Here is a 22,012-nt window from a genome sequence, read left to right on the forward strand (position 1 = left end):
TTCTAGCTGTACGAGTTTTACGCGAACGTAAGTTTTACGCGATTAAGGTCCGGTTGCACCAAACCGTCTATCTCCGGTAAAGCGTTCGTTAAATTTTATTGTATGGGAAGTTCCATAGACGTCTGCTGCGTGACGATGATGTGTCTGTCAAATGTGGTTGATGCAACTGGTCCTAAGTCCCGTTTTAATTTAATAATATGAGTGAAGATCGTGTTAGTTTAATTATTTATTATCTAAAACGGAATAAATACCACAAATTGTGTTGGTATCTCGATTCTGATTTTTCGTGCGAGATCTCGTCTCGAATCGCAAATGTTAGTGCGAGATTACATTTCCTAATTAGGTGTATTCGGGTAATAATTAAAAGGGACCCTTATTACTATGGAATCAAGGGTGATTATCATTTGAATTTAGGAATTTACCGACGGTTTTTGACGTTCGGAATTACCCGAGTACACCTTACCTACTAGATACCATTTGATGAATATTATCAACAATTCTTTAGATGCCTAAAAACGCAATTATAATCCTGAATCCAGGTCATTTTAGTCATGTTTTCTTTACCATAACACCCACATGCCGCCAAATTGGATTTGTACCTAAGACGTCTGCATTAAAAGTCGCACGCTTTTATCACTACGCAATTTCATTCAATCAATTCATTTGTTCCTTTATAAAGCACTAGCTTTAGCCCGCGACTTTGCTCGCGTTAGTAAGAGACAAAAAGTAGCCTATGTCACTCTCCATCCCTTCAACTATCTCCACTTAAAAAATCACGTCAATCCGTCGCTCCGTTTTGCCGTGAAAGACAAAAAGTAGGACAAACTTAAAAAAACAAGAAATACGGACAAATAAACATACACTCTTTCCCATTTATAATATTAGTATGGATACTTTCAAACATCAAAAGTTACATTCTTCGTCAAGAAAATTGTAATTCATACCGCAACTACTGTGTACCAATAACATACAAATCGCTCGGACATCTCCCTGTTGTTGCGCAGGCATTCGACTCCACACGAGTAATGAGTCGGATTCTTACACGCACTTGACTGACAACTGAGGGCTCGGTCGTAGACTTGCGGAACGTATGGACACACATAAAGTCAGACCAGAAATAAATGACTACGCGCTACGACGCGGAATTTCATTACATTACAACTATTTTCTTCATACTTTACTGAATGTCACCGCATAAACAGCGGCCTCTTGAAATTAGTCACATATTTCTGGTCAGGCTTTATAAGGCCCACCTTATTTATTTGAAACGCAAAAATAGAGCAATGAATTTTAAGGAAACGACAACAAAATTGTTTAAACCATCGTTTATTACCTATTAGCAGCTTTGGCTTACAAAATAATGTTTAATAATACATACATTGAGACAGGTTTTTGTAGAAAAAGATGTATTTTTTAATGGGCTTATAAGGCCCTTTATATGGGTTTGGTACAGGCGGGCCTAAGGCTTGTTTGCCACCATATGGTATTTAAAAAAACTGAAATAAAACCTAACATTAGGTATATTTTTAACAACATTTGTACCTCTATTCATATCGTTTTCCACTTCAACATTAACAACCCACCATACTAATTAACAATGAAACAGATGAATAGATTGTCCATACGTCAGCCGTCGTTGGTTACTAGTTACATAACTGATATGTTACGCTCATTTATCAAAATAAAGAGAGCTTTACGCCTCTTTGCGTGGAGGCTCGAACGTTAACGGGAATTGCGATTCTTAATAGAAGAATTAGATAATAAATTCTTGAAGGTTTTTTAATCTTTGAGATTTGTCTTCACCTGTGTGGTGACGGGTTAAGAATTTCACCTCCCCTGTTCTTCCCGTGGGTGTCGTAAAAGGCGACTTAGGCGATAGGCTGGCAACCTGTCACTGCAATGTCCCAGTTTCGTTTCCTTTCGACCCCTTATTTGCCAAGAGTGGCACTGAAGCTTTAGTAGTTTCATGTGCTCTGCCTACCCCTTTATGGGATACAGGCGTGATTTTATGTATGTATGTATGTATTTGTCTTGAACAGAGTATAGTCATCTGGAATGGAACGAAAGTTGCAAAAATATGTGAGACGATCTTATTTCAAAGACGCGTTTGCCTAAAAGAAGAAGTTCCATGTAAGGTACAGCGGGGCAAATCTCGACTGGGGGCGAATTGTAACTGATCCATTTAATCCATTATTACACTATGATGTTGAGTTCTACTTGTATCCACTGAACACGCCTAACGCCGTGGCTTGTGTGGGCGACGGTTGCGCGATGGTCGCGCGACGGCGATGCGACGCATACGAAATCAAACCTTATCGATATGGAAGTATGAGACGCGACGGCGACGGTCGCGCGACCGTCGCCCACGCAAAACACGGCGTAACATATATAACCGATGGACACTCTATTTAATAATGCAAACATTGTAAAACATGGAAAAATGGACCAGTTACATTTGTCCCCCAGTCGAGACTTGCCCCGCTGTACCTTAGCATTTTGTACAGCCTTCATCTTATAATACAAATCAATTTCAATACAGTACAGGCATATACGATCCATATAGAACCTAGAGCAAAATTTTGACGTGTATTGAAGCTTGGATCGGACTGCAAGCCTGTAGATTGGCCATGCAATTGTGTAAGTCTTTTTTCTTAAGATAAACTTAATGCCCCTTTTATTTTCAATTATACGAATTCATAATACATAACTTAAATATAATAAAAACAACTACTATTTTATACAGCGTGTAAGAGTAATACAGGCGATAAATTAAACCAGGCATAAAATTCATTTGGTCTTGTCATTAATTGATAGGTGTTTTTGAGTTAAGTAATATTAATTTTCCCCGTGTAAAATTTTTGAAAATGTTCTCAGCGGAAATAAACTGTAAACATGGTTGCGATGGACGGATGACAGGCAATGACAACTGTCAACGGGCGTATCGCGAGTGTAAAATAAATAAATAAGTAAATTGTCTGAGCCCCACGGTAAGTTCAAGAAAGCTTATGATGTGGGTACTCAGACAACGATATACATAGTATACAATATACATAGAAAACATCCATGACTCAGGAACAAATGTCTGTGCTCATCACACAAACAAATGCCCTTACCGGGATTCGAACACAGGACCGCGGCGTAGCAGGCAGGGTTACTACCGACTAGGCCTAACCGGTCGTCAGTGAGTGTGTTTTTATTACATTGTGGGCAGAATTATTTTGTATGGATGTTTTTGTCATTTCATTTTAAATAAAACTTATTAAATTACATTTCTTATGTCCTATACTTACCACCGTTTTGTATGAGATTCGTCCGTATTAGTTTTACACGCTGTATGTATAGGTATAAATTTTAATTATTCCTGTCGTATAGGTACAGATAACTTAGATATCTTTTATAACCTGAAGGCGCTTGCAAATTTCCATACAAATAGCAACTAACTATGGACGTGGAATAGGAAGCTTAAAATCATAACGGGGCACACCTGTATAATTAAAATAATGAATATTACCTCCATCAAGAATTAACCCTTTAAACGCTATCGGTGATCTATAGCCCATCAAATACTCTCTCTGTGAGAAGCGATGGCAAACCTTGTGTTTTTGAACGTAAAACAGGGGATCGATTTTTGAATTTCAAACGCACGAATTCGCCGTTTGAAAGTACTCGTGATTCTGAGTACAATTGACCTAAAATTCCTTAAAATAATAAAAAAAAAATATTGGCAAAAAAAAAGCTCAAACCAGACATTTTCTTTTATCATAGCAACACTTACTCTTCTTATACAAAAGTTACCCACTCAGTAGTTGCTAATGCAAAACGTTTTACATATACGGTGGCGCCCCTATTATTCTCTACTCTTTTTTGCCAGGCTGCACCTATCTATATCATCTGTATTTAGTTTCAAAACCCGTATAAATTACGAACACTGAATCCATACGAGTATTATAAATGGGAAAGTGTGTGTGTCTGTTTGTTTGTCCGTCTTTCACGGCAAAACGGAGAAGTGGAGATATTTGAAGGGATAGAGAGTGCCATGGGCTACTTTTTGTCTCTTTCTAACGCGAGCGAAGCCGCGGGCAAAAGCTAGTAGTAAATAAGTTTAGAATTTTAACCCAGTAAGAAATACCAACTAAATACGTAAGGGGCCGTCCATAAATTACGTCATTCTAAATTAGGGGGGGGTTTGGTCTGCGGATGACGGTAAATGATAGATGGGGGGGGGGGGGGGGGGGGGTGTTTCGAAATTGACGTCATTCTTATTTATTTATTTATAGTTTATTTTTCACGTACAAAAAGATTATTTCTAAAAAGAAATTTCTTCCAGCACACCTAGTAAGTGAGACTGCAAATGTGAGAGGCGGCTAAGGCGCATACAATACTAAAATAACTCATAATAAACATACATAAGTGATGCAACATAGATGTACACAAATACAGTAATAACTACAGATAAAATACTCTAACAATAATATTACATATAATACTAGCTGCCCGCCCCGGCTTCGCCCGTGGTACTTAAATGTATTATACATATAAACCTTCTTTAAGAATCAGTCTATCTATTTAAAAAAACCGCATCAAAATCCGTTGCGTAGTTTTAAAGATCTAAGCATACATAGGGACAGACAGCGAAAGCGACTTTGTTTTATACTATGTATTTATATTATATTATAAGTAGTTATATTATATCAATGATTATTGCCAAAGTAAAAATAATAAAAGATGATTCTATAACCAAGTGTTTTAATCATATAATACCCTATTTTTCTCAAATCTGCAATGTTTTATTTTGTCAAACTGGTAATGACGTCAATTTTGGGAGAAGGGGGGGGGGGGTCATTAAGATATGACGATAGGATGATTATAGGGGGGGGGGGGTCTAAAATCTGAAAAAATCGATGACGTAATTTATGGACAGCCCCTAACCAATATTTATCCATAATTATCAATAAATATTTCATTAAGTACATTCAAATACGTCACAGCTGTCAAGGCATAATTGGCACTTTGACAATTATAAGCCTGTTTAAGGACTGATTTAGGTACCTATTAAGCCTTAGATGGTTCAAACCATTAATAAGTGGTAACGTTTAACCCAGGGTTCTTACAAAAGTCAGATTTCTGTTCAAAAATATACACGTATATCAGATGTCTGTCTGCCTGTTTGTCTGTCTGTCTGTGTGTGTGTTTGTCTGTGGCATCGTACCTCCCGAACGGATGAACCGATTTAGATTTAGTTTTTTTTGTCTGAAAGCTGAGTTAATCGGGAGTGTTCTTAGCCATGTTTCATAAAAATCGGTCTTCTATGTTGCGGTCGGGGGTTTTTCAAAATTTTAATTTTTAATAAGAAGTTTTATAACTACTATTTACATTATGTTTTGCATTAGTTATCGGGCAATTATATTATCAACTACGTATTATAATGTAAGTAATTACTCCCTTGTTTATTTAAATAGTTAGTTAAAAAATAATCTGCCTTAAGGCATCATGGCTAGTTTAATGTCCAAAATACTAATTTTAACGGAGCTGACATTTTGCACTTTTACGGCTAGTAATTTTAAAACTAGTGGTAATGACCACTCGTTTTTGATTCTGTTAGAATTTAAATCGCTAGTAGTGGAGATATTATTTAACGAATTTCACGTAATCGAATGGCCGAAATTAAAAAAACGGCCCCCTTTATTTAGATTAAACCAAATTGAACGATACACTATGATTGTATGTACAATAACAATAAACAAACATGTATTTATAAACACCGCGCAATTTATAAAGAGTATTCTATCTATCTATCTATCTATCTATTTACGTCTATTTGTTGCTTTCCTCATCTGTGTTTATATGTACATTATATTTATATAACCTAGGTAAATAGCCTCCTAAGGGCCAAGGTCCTACCTATAGTACTTATTCAGTTCGATGATATTTAAATAATATTCAATTGGAATAGAGTCGCATTTGTTTTGTTTCGTTAAATTTGCAAACAAAATCAACTCTATTCCCTGGACTAAAGGTTCATATTTGAGTGGCAAATTCTGATTTTTAATTTGTATGGCTGGGCCTTTGGAGGGTATGGCAGTGGTAGTAGATAAAAAAATCTCATCACAAAGTAAATGTGCACAGTAATTGCACGCAGGCGGAACAGGGATCATAAAAAAAGGAATTATGAAATTTCTAGTCCCATAATGAACTTTTTTTCTTTTTTCAAATATTTTTTGTTGCAAGTGCAATAAAAATCATTGTGTGTGTTAGAAAACAAACCCAGAGCGTAAAAATATTGCAAACTCGAGTCTTGAAATCGCTTCGCACGCTGCAAAATATTTTTTAAGTAGTTTTACCTGTTGTACACTTTAGATTACCTTTAAAATAAATTTATAAAAAGAATCCCTGGCGCCAGGCCGGGAAAACTCAAGGTTGAAGAAAACCTGTAATTTCAAATAAAAAATATAGCTACAGCTCGTCATGAAACAACTTAATAATTTAATAGCAACGAATTAAATAAATAATTATAACACTTTACATTCTCATGTCTTATACAAATAATTAATTTCACTTTCGGGTGGAATGTGGTAAAATAACATTTTATACCTTTTTTAGTATTGCGTGTCGTACAGCGGACAATAAACATTGAACATAAACGGGTACATCAATTTATTTGTCTTCCGCTACCATTTGTATTAACTAATAACGAGTAGGTAGTTTACTATTGCTTACATCTTCGTTCACATTTTTCTAGGACGTCAGTTTTCCGTAGCCACGGCCAGTGGCCTATTTTACAATAGTGACAGTTTTCGCCTCACAGTGACACTTAGCCGTTCATTGCCTGTTCAACACGGAAGTATTGACGCTGAGTATGCAGCGTCAATATGCTGAGTAACAATGTTATTTATCAACACTGAAATAGGCACTGAATTGTTACGCCGTGTCTTGCGTGGGCGAAGGTTGCGCGACCGTCGCCGTCGCGTCTCAACGCATAGTCTACTTCCATATCGATAAGGTTTGATTTCGTATGCGACGCATCGCCGTCGCGCGATCATCGCGCGACCGTCGCCCACGCAAGCCACGGCGTCAGTGTCAATGTCACAAATATCCCACAGTCAACCTGCCGGCGTATCATGCTTCTAATTTTATCACTTGTCCACGTGGATAAGACAACTGTCACTCTCACACTGACATACTTGCCAAAGCGTGACGGATGCTTTATCCACGTGGATAAGTGATAAAATTGTAAGCATGACACGCCGGCTGGTCGAAATGTCGGAAAAAAGGTAAAATATTTGTTACTTTGTCGTGTTCGGCCCTTAAATTTCTAATAGTACATTGTGCAAATAGGAGAGGAAGTTGAATATTACTAACGAGAGTTAGTTAAATCGCGACGGGTTTCCGGAGCGATTTCAATACTCGAGTTAGTAATATTCATACTCCCCGAGTTACACACAATGTTTTTCATCACACTCGCAATGTAAAAAATATGTAAATAGATGTAAAAAAGTTAAGTACGGTACAAGAAATTTCATTATTCCCTTGGGAGAACGATTTTTCTATAACTCACGCTCCACCTGCGTGCAATAGCATATTTGAAGTGCGGATGTGATGAAAAATATTAAGTAGGTATGAGCACATATGAAAGTGTAAATTATATTACTTCAAGCAAATTGTTACTAGTACCCATAGTTGGCTATTCCTGACAAAGATATACCAGATAGATAGATTCACTTTATATTGATGACTTCCTCTGCTAAACCGTCTGAGGCGCCTTTGGTCCTCATCTGGTATTCCAATTTACTATAGAATAACTAGAAATTGATTGAAACTTTACTTGCTAAAAATGCTCAAGTTGTGAAAAATTTGAAAAAGTTCGTTCACAAGATTTTCGCGGGGCATGGAATCTTTAGAGTCGGACAAACTTTCGATTTTGAATTCATAATTTGACATGTTTAGAAGTTTCCAAAATTGCACAAAATAGAAATAAAATTTATTTAGATTACTTTAAAATAACCCTTGAAAGTTGAGAGATTCCGAGAACAATAAACTTTATATTTAAATCCATTTATTATTAATTAATTCCTTGAACTGATTCGAACCATCATCCCTCCTGATCCAAAGCATGTCCACTTGTCCAGTGATGCCCTCCAAAATAGAAGGTCATAACAAATTCTTAATTACAAATTCAGTCCAGATTTGAAAATTTGTCTTTTGGTTTTATGGTACACTAGTTTTTGCCCGCGGCTTCGCTCGCGTTAAATTCGAAAATTGCGGAATGCTCCATACAAACGTTCACCCCACATTTTAGGGAAGTGGGGGGTTAGAAAGAGACAAAAAGTAGCCTATATCACTCTCCATCCCTTCAACTATCTCCACTTAAAAAATCACGTCAATTCGTCGCTCCGTTTTGCCGTGAAAGACGGACAAACAAACAGACACACACACTTTCCCATTTATAATATTAGTATAGATGTTTGCATAATATAATAATTATTTAAAGTACTTCTAAGCAGGAGAATATGTATGACGGGCTAAGGAAATATAAAGCTTGCAACTAGCAATTTGTCCTTTAAGATAAATCTAGTGTTCTGCTGATGGTATCAAATGATAAATTGTTTCACACGATTATTATATTACAGAACTTTTGAGCCTTTGGATTTAAGCTCGATAGAAAAGTAGCTAGTCTTAATAATTATTAGTGTAAATACACTAGGGATTACTTGTCAAAGCGGACCCCGGGCTCCCATGAGCCGTGGCAAATGCCGGGATAACGCAAGGAAAGATAATGATGATGAGTGTATATGTCGCAGTAAGATAGATAAAGCCGTTATATAGTTATAACCCTAGGAATATAATTATACGTCGTAACATAGTTAAACGAAAGCGATTAATTGCTATCTTACTAGGAATATAACTATAATACGTTACTAGTTTAGTCATATAGTTATATGACTAGATTCAGTTTAGTGAAATGATTGTAGGCAGGAGTGCGGCGGTGCGGCGGAGGTAGGTATAGTTATAACCCTAGGGATATAATTATATGCCGTAACTAGCTAAACAAAAGCGATTACCATCTTACTAGGAATATAATTATAATACGGTATTTAAAATTGCAAACGGGACTTAATCGCGTATTACTATGTATTAAGTCTCGGTTGCAATGTCACTGACGTTAGAACAAAGTTTATTTTGTATCGAACATAGTACACAAGGTTTGGTTACTAAACAAACGAATCCAAGCTATATTAGTTAAAACGTAACATTTAGGGCATGCTCCCGGTATTTCCCGATTCTTGATTTCCCGGGAAATCCCGGTAATTTTATGGTGGCGAAAGAACCGAGACAAAAATTTAGGAACCGGTGCTCCCGGTTCTTTTCATAATATCGGATTTATTCATTTTTTAAATTGTATCTGCATTTGGATTTGTGCGATGGCAGTTTTAATTTAATCTAAGATAAACATGATATTTACTATCGCAAATAGTGCAATTTGCAGCACTACACTGCTACAATTATACTACTGAACTTAATCCTGTAATATAACTATATTACTTAACTAGAGACGTATTATAATTATATCCCTAGACTAAGTTTAATCCAGTAATATAATTATATAACTGAACTAGTAACGTATTATAATTATATTCCTAGTAAGATGGTAAGGAATCGCTTTCGTTTAGCTATGTTACGGCATATAATTATATCCCTAGGGTTATAACTATACCTCCGCCGCACCGCCGCACTCCTGCCTACAATCATTTCACTAAACTGAATCCAGTCATATAACTATATGACTAAACTAGTTTAGTATTATAGTTATATTCCTAGTAAGATAGCAATTAATCGCTTTCGTTTAACTATGTTACGACATATAATTATATCCCTAGGGTTATAACTATATAACGGCTTTATCTATCTTACTGCGACATATATACACTGTCTATTTATTTTATGCTTTTAACTATAACTTATGCTCGTTCACACTTACAAAAGTATGAATGTGGCAAAGCTTAGAACCAGCCGGCGTATCATGTTTCTAATTTTATCACTTACCCACGTGGATAAGACTTCTGTCACGCTTTGGCAAGTATGTCAGTGTGAGAGTGACAGATGTCTTATCCACATGGATAAGTGATAAAATTGGAAGCATGGTACGCCGGCCGGCCATCTTAGGCGCCAGTAGGTACATTATCGCAAACCGATACCGATATCACAGAAAATAAGAACCTATACTTGTAAAAGTGTTAAAATTTTGCGCGCAGGCTATTTTTAAACAGAGCGTTGTTTTGTTTGTTCCTTTAATCAGGTTTTTAGGGGTAGAACATGAAGACAGACATATTGATTACATTTATAAAAAGATACAAAAGTACAGTTTATCGTTAACAGATTATTTAGTATCCTCATCTTAAAAATAAGACATCTCAAACGATGCCGGCCGAACGCCGGAAAAAATGTACATTTTGAAAAAAAAACCCCGACATAATGGACCGATTTCCCTCAAACATGGCTATGAACGCTCCCGACTTATACAGCTTTATACAAGAAAAAAACAAATTTCAATCGGTTCATCCGTTAGGGAGCTACGATGACACAGACAGACACACGCACAAACAGACAGTCTGACAGACACGTCAAGCTTATAACACCCCGTCGTTTTTGCGTCGGGGGTTTAAATAAGGATTTCCCCAAATCTATGGATGCGGAATCGTCTCTAGAGTGAATAGGCTATTACTGAATCGGTGAGCTCCATCTTAGACTCTGTCTTCACTTCCCATCAGGTGTGACTAGGGTCAATCGCCGATAAGTCCATAATAATTTAAAAAAAAAAGCCGACCGAAAAGCATCTCGTATAGCATTTCGTCACTACTTTTAAAAAATCTCGTAGTTATCTCACGCTGTTCCTCAAAGTTAAAACGCAGTAAGTCTATATGCATTCCATACATACTTACTACAATTTTCTTTTCATTGACAGACGAAGATACAAGTTTTTTTAAAAGTAGTGACGATTTCCTTACGAAGTAATACGTATATTTATGCACAGAACCCTTATAAAACAATTGTGTGTATACTATGTTTCTTCACCGCTCGGAGGTACAGATCAGATAAATTGCCATCGTTTAGCCTTATGTGTGATACGCATGTTAACTAGCCAAGTTTATTGAATACCGGAGTTAATTCCATTTTTAAACCTTTTTTTATTTAAAACCATTTTAATTTTAACAACAGTTAATACCTACGCTATTGGTATGATGTATAATTTTAAGAAGCTTAAATGGCATTTATTAATAGTAATATAATAATTTTCTTTTTCGGAAACTTGTTTAATAATTCTTCAGTCAGGATATACTTTTTATCTAAATTCGAAAAGGAGGTTACAATGTGTTGCTAATGTTTAACATTCTTGAAATATTATTATAATTATCATATAGTGCTTTAATTATAAGTATAAGAGTCAATTGCAGGTTAATTTCATTAGTAGAGAGATTTTGGTATTTTGTTATAGCGTTCTAGTCACAGAACTAAATCAAGATAGAAGGAAAATGCTCGGCGATTAACAGCGAAACCGAGCGTGTAACGTTTTGTGTCGAGCCTATGACGTCACGAGTGTACTTTAGTGATGGGAACGTTGTCGCCGCGTAACCCATTCGATCTATTGTGGAGGTTCCGTGCGGGATGCCCGCCGAAGTTAAAAATATCGGATGTTCATCTTCGTTGTGAAATGAAGTAAGTATATACCTGTATTCGTGTGATGACAAACAATTCACTAGTAGGTATATAATTTGCCTAAGGCCAGGAACAAAGATTTTAGTAGGTAGGTATTAATACTAGTTAATATTTCGTAATATTTTTAAGAAAACCGACCATGTACTCACAGCATTATCCTCATGTTATTTGTTACAACTTTTAGTAATATATAAATATAATTAACCATTAACACATTTTTAGAGTTATTTTTATTCATAATAAATATAGAGCGTATTATGTTTGTATTTGTTTTTCTGCCGACCACAAATTCAACGTTAATACCGTAACTGTAACCTATTTTAAAGTTAAATTTACTTTTCACTCGTACTTTATATGTATAGTTTCATAACAATATAAAAACATAATTATAATTTCCACTGCTTCGCAAAATCTGTCATATATATACTTTCATATATGTGGGTAAGAGAATAAAGTTGAGTCTTAGAACTAGCTTACGCGTGTTATTTACTCCTCCGTCTCAACACATATTTTACATGGCGCAGCCGGTAGGATCTTTTTATTTAAATCGAATAAGGAAATCGCAGCATACATGACGATATAGTTCCGTGGTGCACCACTATTCTTAAGTTCGACGTGAGTTCGACGGACAAAATAACAAATCTACCTTCACTTTGTCTCGACAGTTTGAATAGCCTATTTTTATATCGCTTGTTTTAAACGCACGCCAAGTCGGACTCGTCAAATTAAAGCCGCAATGGAAAACTAGTTTGACGGCCGTAGGTACGTCAGCTAATGTTTTGATGATAAAAATAGGAAAATCGTGTTTTTTATTTAATAAAAAATATTTTAGGACAAATGGTACTTACCGATGATAGGAAACACTTTGTTTAACACCCTTGCTTTTATTGGTGGTGTTTGAACAGTTAACTATCGAATACCGACCCATTTTGTATTTTTCACTGTATGTCACTCGCGGGCAGCGGTCGGGAGCAGACTGACTTGCGCGGCGAACAATGTTGCTCGCTATTTAACTTTTCCGCACGCGAAGTAGATACACTTTTTCCTTCTATCTTGATTTAGTTCTGTGGTTCTAGTCCACTCATTTAAGGCACACCTCGGACACTGGCGATCAAATATATGAAAGTGGCGCGTTCCTAGCACACAGTCTAACAGTCTAGTCAGTGTTCAGTAGGTGAACGCGTACTATGCTTGTATGAGTGAAATATGACAGGCCGACTGTTCGCGTTTTTGACAGGCGGTAACTGTGAGGTAACCGAGAGGGGGTGGGTGGCGCTTTCAGCCGGGAGCGGGAGTGGCCATACTGTACGATAGTACTCTTTATTATACTGTGTTTAAGGCGTCGCCTTACCAGGACGATCTTATCCCGCCCAGTTTTCATTAAAACTTTTATTAATAATCTACGAGAATGTCGTCCTTTTTCTGCATTCCGCATAAAATAAGGAAAAAAAATTAAACACTCAGATCCTCAACAAATTCCTTCATTGTCATTCGACAATATTCAATAAACATTAAGTACAGCTAAGTCATTCCTTATTGGCTATCTGGCGCGACCAAGTCGTTGGTTCCTTTGATAAAACGCTTTCATCGAAGCCATAAAATGTATATTCTATTTTTATTCAATACTAGCTTCTGCCCGCGGCTTCGCTCGCTTTAGAAAGAAACAAAAAGTAGCCTATGTCACTCTCCATCCCTTCAACTATCTCCACTTATAAAATCACGTCAATTCGTCGCTCCGTTTTGCCGTGAAAGATGGACAAACAAACAGACACACACATTTTCCCATTGATATTATTAGTATGGATTAAATTTAACTTTGTTCTTCAACTAGAAAATATGTCAGGGTCGTATCTTATATTCCTTTATTACAAAATTATGTTTTCCCGAGTTGCGATAAAGTACTAAATTGTTCGCTGAATGTAGGGATATACCTAATACTATGAGATTAGAATATCTGTCCATAAGTCTTGATACTAGGAGTGACTACATAACTTTAGCTGAAGTTATAAGTTACACCGGGATGGTATGAATATTCAATATGTATATATCCATTTTCATTAACATGGTGGTGATTGAACTGTATTTTATTTATTAAAGTGCTACGTGTAACTGTAACAAGGTTTGAGTTAAAGTCTCTAACCGCCTTAAATATGTGTATGTGTTATTATTTATTTCAAGGGGATTGAAAAATTTAAATATAAATAAATAAAAGTACCTAGGTATATGTGTAATAAAGCTGCTACAAATAGAAACGGAAATAGTACATTACATCAGAGGCCGGGAAAATGAGGATTTCCGGCCAAGTGGGTATATACGGCCGAGCGAGCGTGCGAGCGAGGCCGGATAGGGATACGAGGCCGGGAATCCATTTTCACGCCGAGGCATGTATAGTGCTTTTCTCAAACATACAATGAAATAAAAAGAAATGCTCTAAAGGACAATATTTTATTTATTAAGTGACAAAATACAAATACACTCAAACGTCAAGTGTGACAAGTATCCAGGTCACACAAAAATTAAAAAAAAAGTGACATGACAGTTCTGACAGCTTACTTAAAAAAGTTACTTTGCAGGCCTAGGCCTAAAAAATAATATGAAATCCCTTTACAGTCCTCTCGAGTTGTTGCGCCCAAAAAGCGATACTTCCCAGCCCATTTTAAGGAACGTAAAGACAATATTTCATTGCATGTTTGAGAAAAGTGTATTTACATTTCGAAGCCAAAGAGATTTTAATGCATATTTATTTATTAACCCCCGACGCAAAAACGAAGGGGTGTTAAAAGTTTGACGTGTCTGTCTGTCTGTCTGTCCGTCTGTCTGTCTGTCTGTCTGTCTGTTTGTCTGTCTGTGTGTGTGTCTGTCTGTGGCATCGTAGCTTTCTAACGGATGAACCGATTTAGATTTAGTTTTTTTTTGTCTGAAAGCTGAGTTAGTCGGGAGTGTTCTTAGCCATGTTTCTTGAAAATCGGTCCACTAGGTCGCGGTCGGGGGTTTTTTCAAAATTTTAATTACTTAATAGTTCATCCCCTCATTATTGTCGTAGTATTTAATGATTATAGTTTTAATTTGTAAATAGTAGAATAGAAAGTGATATCTGATGATTGATTTCTGTCACGATGCCTGCACGTATCAAATGTTTCTTTTTGACCCAGTGGTTGACTGGTAGAGAATGTCTTAAGGCATTAAGTCCTCCATTTGAACTTATTTTCTATGTAAAATAAAGTATAAATTAATTAATCAATAATTAATATGTAAAACCGACTCAAAAAATTGCAGTAAATTATTTTACCGTTCTAGAAGACGATTTTTTTTATTTGTTTACCTTTACGAGTTGTTGCGATTAAAATCAGCATCGTCCCATCACTTTTGTAGCGTAGCTATAGTATTTTTGTGAAGTCTTTTTCAGATTTATCTATCACTTTAGCCGTTCCCTCAATGATGAGGATCGTGACGTCATGTCATTCTGTTGAAGACTAGGTCCCTCCATAGGCGTCTGTTCCTCGCCAAGCGCATGGCCTCGTGCAGTTTTAATCGCATGGGTGCAGTAATTTGAGCACACCATCTAGTAGGGGGAGGTGCCTGAGGTCTCGTGCCTTCAACTTTGCCCGTCATAATTATTCTCTCCAGGCTATCTGGCGGGCGACGGGAGATGTGACCGAAATAACTAAGAGTATGGTCCTGGCATATTGTTGACAGCCGGCGCTTTATGCGTAGCTCCTCAAAAATGGACTGGTTAGTACGCATTGCCGTCCATGGAATCCGTAAAATATCACTATTAAGCCACACACCATTTAGAACCAAACCGAGCATAATGTGTCATTGGTCACATAAATAACATACCGCTCAAAAGCGAAACGGAGCAAATAAAACCGGGTAAGTCCATGGTACAAATTCAGCCTGGCAATCCTACTGTAGACATCTCATGGCTATTGTAGCGTCGTACTGATTTATATTCCCGATTCTTGGCTTTTGCTGACTATAGACGCACCTCTGTGACATCTCTATGCGCACGCGGTTGAGTAAAAATAAACGCAATAGATTGACTTATATAATAACTGAGTCAGGACATGACTTACGGGTAATAAAAATAGTGCGCGTAAAGCGATGTCAGAAACGTCGCTGTGTGCAAGAATATACAACCAATCGCGCGCGTCTACCGTATACGCGTTGTAGCGTCACAAAAATCAAACGAGAATGTTCAGTTGAAATTGTAATATTTGCATATGTACAATAAAAATTTAACATCATATTTCGTTCAATGTTACCTAGACTTTGATTTTGTGCCAAAAAATATCTAAAGCATGTACGTGCGCATACAGCGATCATGTCACAAGCGGGACGTGTTGATCGGGAGATTTGGGTGATTGTTGGATCTAACGCACACTCAAATTTCCATGAATTGCGACTTTTTTGGAAATTTTTGTGTAAAATTAAGGTACACTTTTTTTTTTTTTTTTTACGTTCCGCATCTCCTGAAATATTGCCATAAACATTACTTCCTGCACTGAGAGAAATTTGCATTGTGAATTTAACAAGTTCGACTTGTTGCGGTTTATCCGTTTGAATCAGCCAAACGTATGTTTAAAACAATATGTGTCAGGTTGTTTTTATAAAATCGACTTGTTGATTCAAGTATATTGCCGATTCAAATGACAAGTAGCTTGTTGTTTGAACCAAAGAACACGTAGGCGCTATTTTAACCAAAAAACTTGTTGAACGAACATGAAAACTGGTTGTATTTTCTCTCAATGTGTACTTCCTGAATCCTAATCCTTTCTTTTGAAATCATTGACACACAAGCGATTGTGCGTAGCGCAAGCGCAAGGCTATTTATTCGGGTGCCGTCGATTTTTGAATTCCCAATCGAAATTTGCATCTCGAGATTGTGATGGCGACTCAGGGCTGACGTTTAATGTTCATTGTTTTCTTTAATTTTATGAGTTGGTGTGCTTTGGGACAGTGTTGTTTGAGCTTGACGTCTTTTTTTTTGCATATAAACGGTGCTTTTTATATATAAGTATTTGTATATTATATATATCGTTGTCTGAGTACCCACAACACAAGCCTTCTTGAGCTTACCGTGGGCCTCAGTCAATCTGTGTAAGAATGTCCTATAATATTTTTTTATTTTATTTATTTATATTTATTTTTTTTTAAATAGAAAAGGTCAGTACATTGGGACAATCTTTCTCCAATGTCACTTTCGATTGTTTGCCTCTTAATAAAAAAAATGTAAGTAAACATAATTCAATAAGTACATAAAATTCAAAGTAAATTGTATCAACCTATACATACATAATTTGCATTAATTTTTGCTACTGTATATTTTATTTTACTAGTATATCATCAGTTAAATGAAATGATGATACACATGTATCTCTAGTTCCTTTAATCAGAATTAACGTTATAATTTATGTCAAGGTATCAAAGTGGTATATTATTATGTTAACATTTCTAAATACAACTGACGTTTAAAAGTACGGTAGTTGCTACGGTATCGTATAATGTGAAAGACATGAAGTTTAATTAAGAATTGCTAGTTTAACTGGTTATACGATAGCGTAAATATGTACATATAATAATAAATATCTACATAGAACCCAGAGTACGTAGCCGAATGGCACAAACGCTCACGAAACGAAACGCTCTATCTCTATCGCTCGTGCGTATTGGCGCGTCAGAGCCAGGGTGGCTATCCGAATGGCACAATCGCTCACGAAACGCTCACGAAACGAAGCGCTAGTAGATATCTATCTCTATCGCGCTTGCGTATTGGCGCGACAGAGCCAGCGGCGTATCGCTTTCGTTTGGCGTCGGAGAAATGCCATTCGGCTACGGGGCCTGACTACCTTTAGCGGCATTTCGTTTTCGTTTCGCGTCGCAGAAATGCAATTTGGCTACGGCACCAGGAAGTTACATAACAGGATTGAAAATATTTATATCAGAGGAAACCTGATTATTTAGTTAATAGTTCGCCCGAACTTAGAACTCGCATTCGCTGAAAACTATCGCGAACTTTTTGGATTTCCAACTCAAAAAAGACCAGGGGCCGATTTTTCAATCTCGGCCATTCGATTTCGTTAAATTCTTTCAATAATAGCTCCACTACTAGCGGTTTAAATTCTACTAACAGAATCGAAATGGAGTGGTCATTACCACTAGTTTTAAAATTACTAGCCTTCCTTTTTCAAAAATAGCATTACGTCGTTTTCCACAAACTTTCGAACGGCGAATTCGTGCGTTTGAAATTCAAAAATCGATCCTAAGACCATTCAATCAGACTAGTGATACCTACTCATATATTTCACCACATTTACTCGTAAACAAGAAACTGTAGACAACAAACAAAATACAGAATGTCATGACAGCAAAGATTCATACTTACTATTTATTTTATGGTTAAAGGCCATAATCCTGTGTCAAATATAAGTAAAACGGATTTTTATTAAATTGGGTAAAATTTTTTACCCAATATTATATCGATGGAATACCGCGGTGCAAGTGTTATTTGAACGTCAAGCTTCTATGAAATTATGATGTTTCCTTATCCTTTCCACAGGCGGGATATCAAAATCGCTTTCAATTTAGGTTGGTACAAGACTCCTCCCTCCAAGCAAGTAAATGAGTTTCAATTCAAGGGGTTTATTTACTTTATTTTGTGCGTTTCATTAATGCAAAAAATCAGTACCTGCATACAAATCTGGATACTAATCGCATCATTTTCATTATAATTTATGACTCAACGCCCTTCACCTTTTTTATCTACTAAAGTTCACCAGTTTCTGCGTGTGAGGTCCACTGCTCCTGTCTCCATTGTGACAACGTGATCTATGCGCACTGCCCGTCTCCATTCCATATCTGCGTCTGCGTCTGCGCATTGTCCGTTCCGTTGCACATTGTCCGGGCGGGGCCGCGCACGGATTACGTGCGGTATATTTCACATTTCTAAGACCTGTATTTCATGACTGCCATTTGAATTCATATTTCTAATATAAATAGTCGGGATTTATTATCGGGTCTGACTTCGCTGTTTATTTGGAACGATATTTATAAAGTTATTGTGAATACGTTTTCCAGTTTAGGGCACTTTTATCGGTATTCACGAGTTCTAGGTTGTATGATACCCGAGTGGTAGATTGTATTTGTATTTACCAACTTATGACCAGTTTTGCATAATTAAATGACATATTTCATTAGTTTAAAATGCTATAAGTATTTGTTGATCGAGAACTTATATTTTTTTCTGTATATTTATGACTTACAGGTCTATTCTCTTAATAACCGTGAAAGTTGCAATCTCAATACGGCATAGATCGGATCCGTCTATTTAAAAAACCTCTCTTCTAAAAAACGCCACTTAGCTGATAAATTTCTGCCTACCCATTTTGGGAACACAGGCATTGTATTTAATTAGAAAAGATAGCTCTTGAAACAAAATAATGTATATATATATACTAAATATTATATATTGTAACTTCAAGGGAGATTAAGTGCTATAGGAGATTAACCTATAAGTATAGAAGTATAATTGATGCAATCGTTTGCAATTAATAGTAAAACTTAATATGATGTCATTGATTTTCATTAATTATATTCAAGTAAACTTAAGCATAATACACTCAAAATACACTATATAAGTACAAAATGTCTCATTACTAACCAGATCTCCTTCCGATTGGTTCAAAATAATCGTCCAAGCGCCAGCCTGACGATTTAATTGACGATTATTACTCTCATTAAACTAATGACTAATGAATATTCATCGCGAATCAATTACAAATATAATAGCCGGGCAGTTACATCATTCACTTTATAACTGCATGATTACTGCAGCAAAACTTGACTATTTAATTGGACTTGGTTTTATACTAGTGGTGCTTCTTAACACGTTCGATGCAGTACCGGGTACTGGGTAGGAATACCTTATTATACAGGATGAAATAAAAAGGACCGTTCGATCTTTCCATAGTGACTTTTGAGGTCATAATGAACAACTTTTATTATGGGGCCAATGCTGAAATCGCAAAAAAAATTGGCTGTTCAATAGAAATGAGCGGCATTATGACAGTCGAAATGTATGAAACAGCCATTTTTTTTTGCGATTGGTCCTGTAATAAATCTTGTTCAATTTGACCTCAAAAGCCACTACTTATGCAAAGTTTGAATGGTCCTATTTATTTCACCATGTATGACGTATCTGTATCTATCCATACGCCAATTACGCCATAAATGTAATATTACGAGGACTATTGCCTACGAGTCATATTAATTAAGGACGCCGTATTCCACTAAACGATTGAATAAAAGATATTCGAAACATTATCGGTGGGTTATAATAAAATGTAGAAAATTATGTACTTAACTGCTATGATGTGCATTGACTGTATAAAAAATCCTGTAAAATAGAACCTGTTTTTTTTTTTCTAAAAATATCGATTGTCATCAAACAAACGTTAACGTTTTAAAACAGTTTTGTAACATCACATCAGAATTACCAAGCCAATAAAAGACGTAACTCTATTTAATAAACGTGGAAAACACTCCATTACAGCCATTGAAAAGTAAAATTACACTTTTACCGTACGCGTAACAACTTTAGGCAGATAAAACGTGATATTTTGCAAATTACATGCACGCGAGTCATGATTATACATAGGTAAATATTTACTGTATAACATCATCTATTACCGTATGACAATCATGAAATATCGCATAAAAGCTCCTTAACATAATAATGGTTTTCGACCACTTTCTTCGTCGAAAAAGTTGCGCGGCGACAAAAAATGGGTAAAAAAGTTAACTCAATTGACACGGCTGTCTGGTACGGTCAGCAATGGAGATTGTTAAATATTGTCCATACATTGCTCAGAAATAGTGTTGTGATTATACCGCAAATATTTTAGGTATTTTGAGGATTTTTTTCATTAATATTTATGTTAATTATACTTTTGTTTCGTTTGTTCATTTCGGCAATAAAACAATAAAGAAGAAAAACTGCGTTAAGAATATATTTACCAGATTTAGATTTACACTAAATGTACCCAGGTATTCTATGTAATTTATATCAAAATTAAATAAGCTATCCATTGTTTATGTCTCAACTATAAAAACAAAGGAAAATATGTAATTTAAAAACAGAGTTTAACAAATTCGAGAATTCAAAAAAAAATCGAGTACCTACTTAAACCCCGTAATATTTCAGCGTATACCAATATGTACTTACGTATTATTTCCGGGACTAATTTACGTAGCAGCAAATTTTTTTTTTTTGTATTTTCAAGTAGGTAGGCGACAAAAGGTTAAGACCAGAAGAAGAAGAAAGTAAAGACTGAAACAGATGTCTGAAAAAACAAAAAAAAAATGTCTTCAAAGCAAGGCAAATGTGACCGAGGGCACTAAGATACTACGATGTAGTTTTTCTTCAGTAATTACCATAATATTTTTGTTTATATTGTACTTCTAGCGACACGGTCACGGTCACTTCACTAGTATGGACGTAACGATAAGGCCAAAGCCCGATTCACTTTTGTTGCTAACGGCCATCTCAGCCGCCGTCGATTATGTGTCTACTACAATTGAATTCTTTTTTCAAATTTGCCAGCCTTTTTTTGAATTTAGTGGCCATTATAGTTTTCGCTTTCACTACAAATGTTACCGTGTATAGTTTGTGGAGTTATTGAAACTAATTTGAAATTGTGCAAGTGGGTTAAGTGGTATTGTGATTTAAATTGATAGTTTTTTTTTTGTTTTAGAAGGCTTCGATTGGAAACTACTGGAAGACAAGGTAAGATTTACTTACTTATACTATATATAAATTGATTGACAAAATGTCTAAAAATTTAGAAACATATTGAAAGCACTTTGACGATGTTTAATTTTCTTAAGATCACCATGCAAACATGGTCGCGTGATAAACGAGAAAACGTCAGGCCGTCCTTTTCGCACTATTTGTAAGTGCGATAGTGACTCACCGATGCGATAAAGTAGCTAGTGTGCTACGCCCGCTGGTGTTCTTTTAATTTAGTCTGTATTAATTTATCATTACAGTATTTTTTGTAACATACGTACATTGAGAAATAAATTTTATATCAATCTTACAAAACAACAGTAACTCGTGCCATATATTTATAAGTTTCAATCTGTCTGTAAGTAAAAAAATTGTGAGATTTTTAATTTCGTTTGTGAAAATTATTACATAAATATCTTGAGACTTTATGCGTATTATGATACTTAATATGATGCATATTAAAATGATTGATAGTACGATTACAAATATTATACTAAGTAGACGTTTCATTGC

The 22,012-nt window shown here is 35.9% G+C and overlaps 1 protein-coding gene across 2 annotated transcripts in view; it reads left to right on the plus strand.

Annotated features, from left to right (window-relative positions):
* The window catches only part of LOC125233303, a 214,584-nt gene that overhangs the window by 76,584 nt on the left and 115,988 nt on the right, over positions 1-22,012 (plus strand). Inside the window, exon 4 of one of the 2 annotated variants that reach the window (XM_048139264.1) lies at positions 21,465-21,496. The exons of the other annotated variant lie outside the window; for it this stretch is intronic. The gene's annotated coding sequence lies outside the window, so the exon portion shown is untranslated. The remainder of the gene's footprint in view (positions 1-21,464; positions 21,497-22,012) is intronic. 2 annotated transcript variants of the gene reach the window in all.

The sequence above is a fragment of the Leguminivora glycinivorella genome, chromosome 14 (assembly GCF_023078275.1).
Source record: "Leguminivora glycinivorella isolate SPB_JAAS2020 chromosome 14, LegGlyc_1.1, whole genome shotgun sequence".
Lineage (NCBI taxonomy): Eukaryota > Metazoa > Arthropoda > Insecta > Lepidoptera > Tortricidae > Leguminivora > Leguminivora glycinivorella.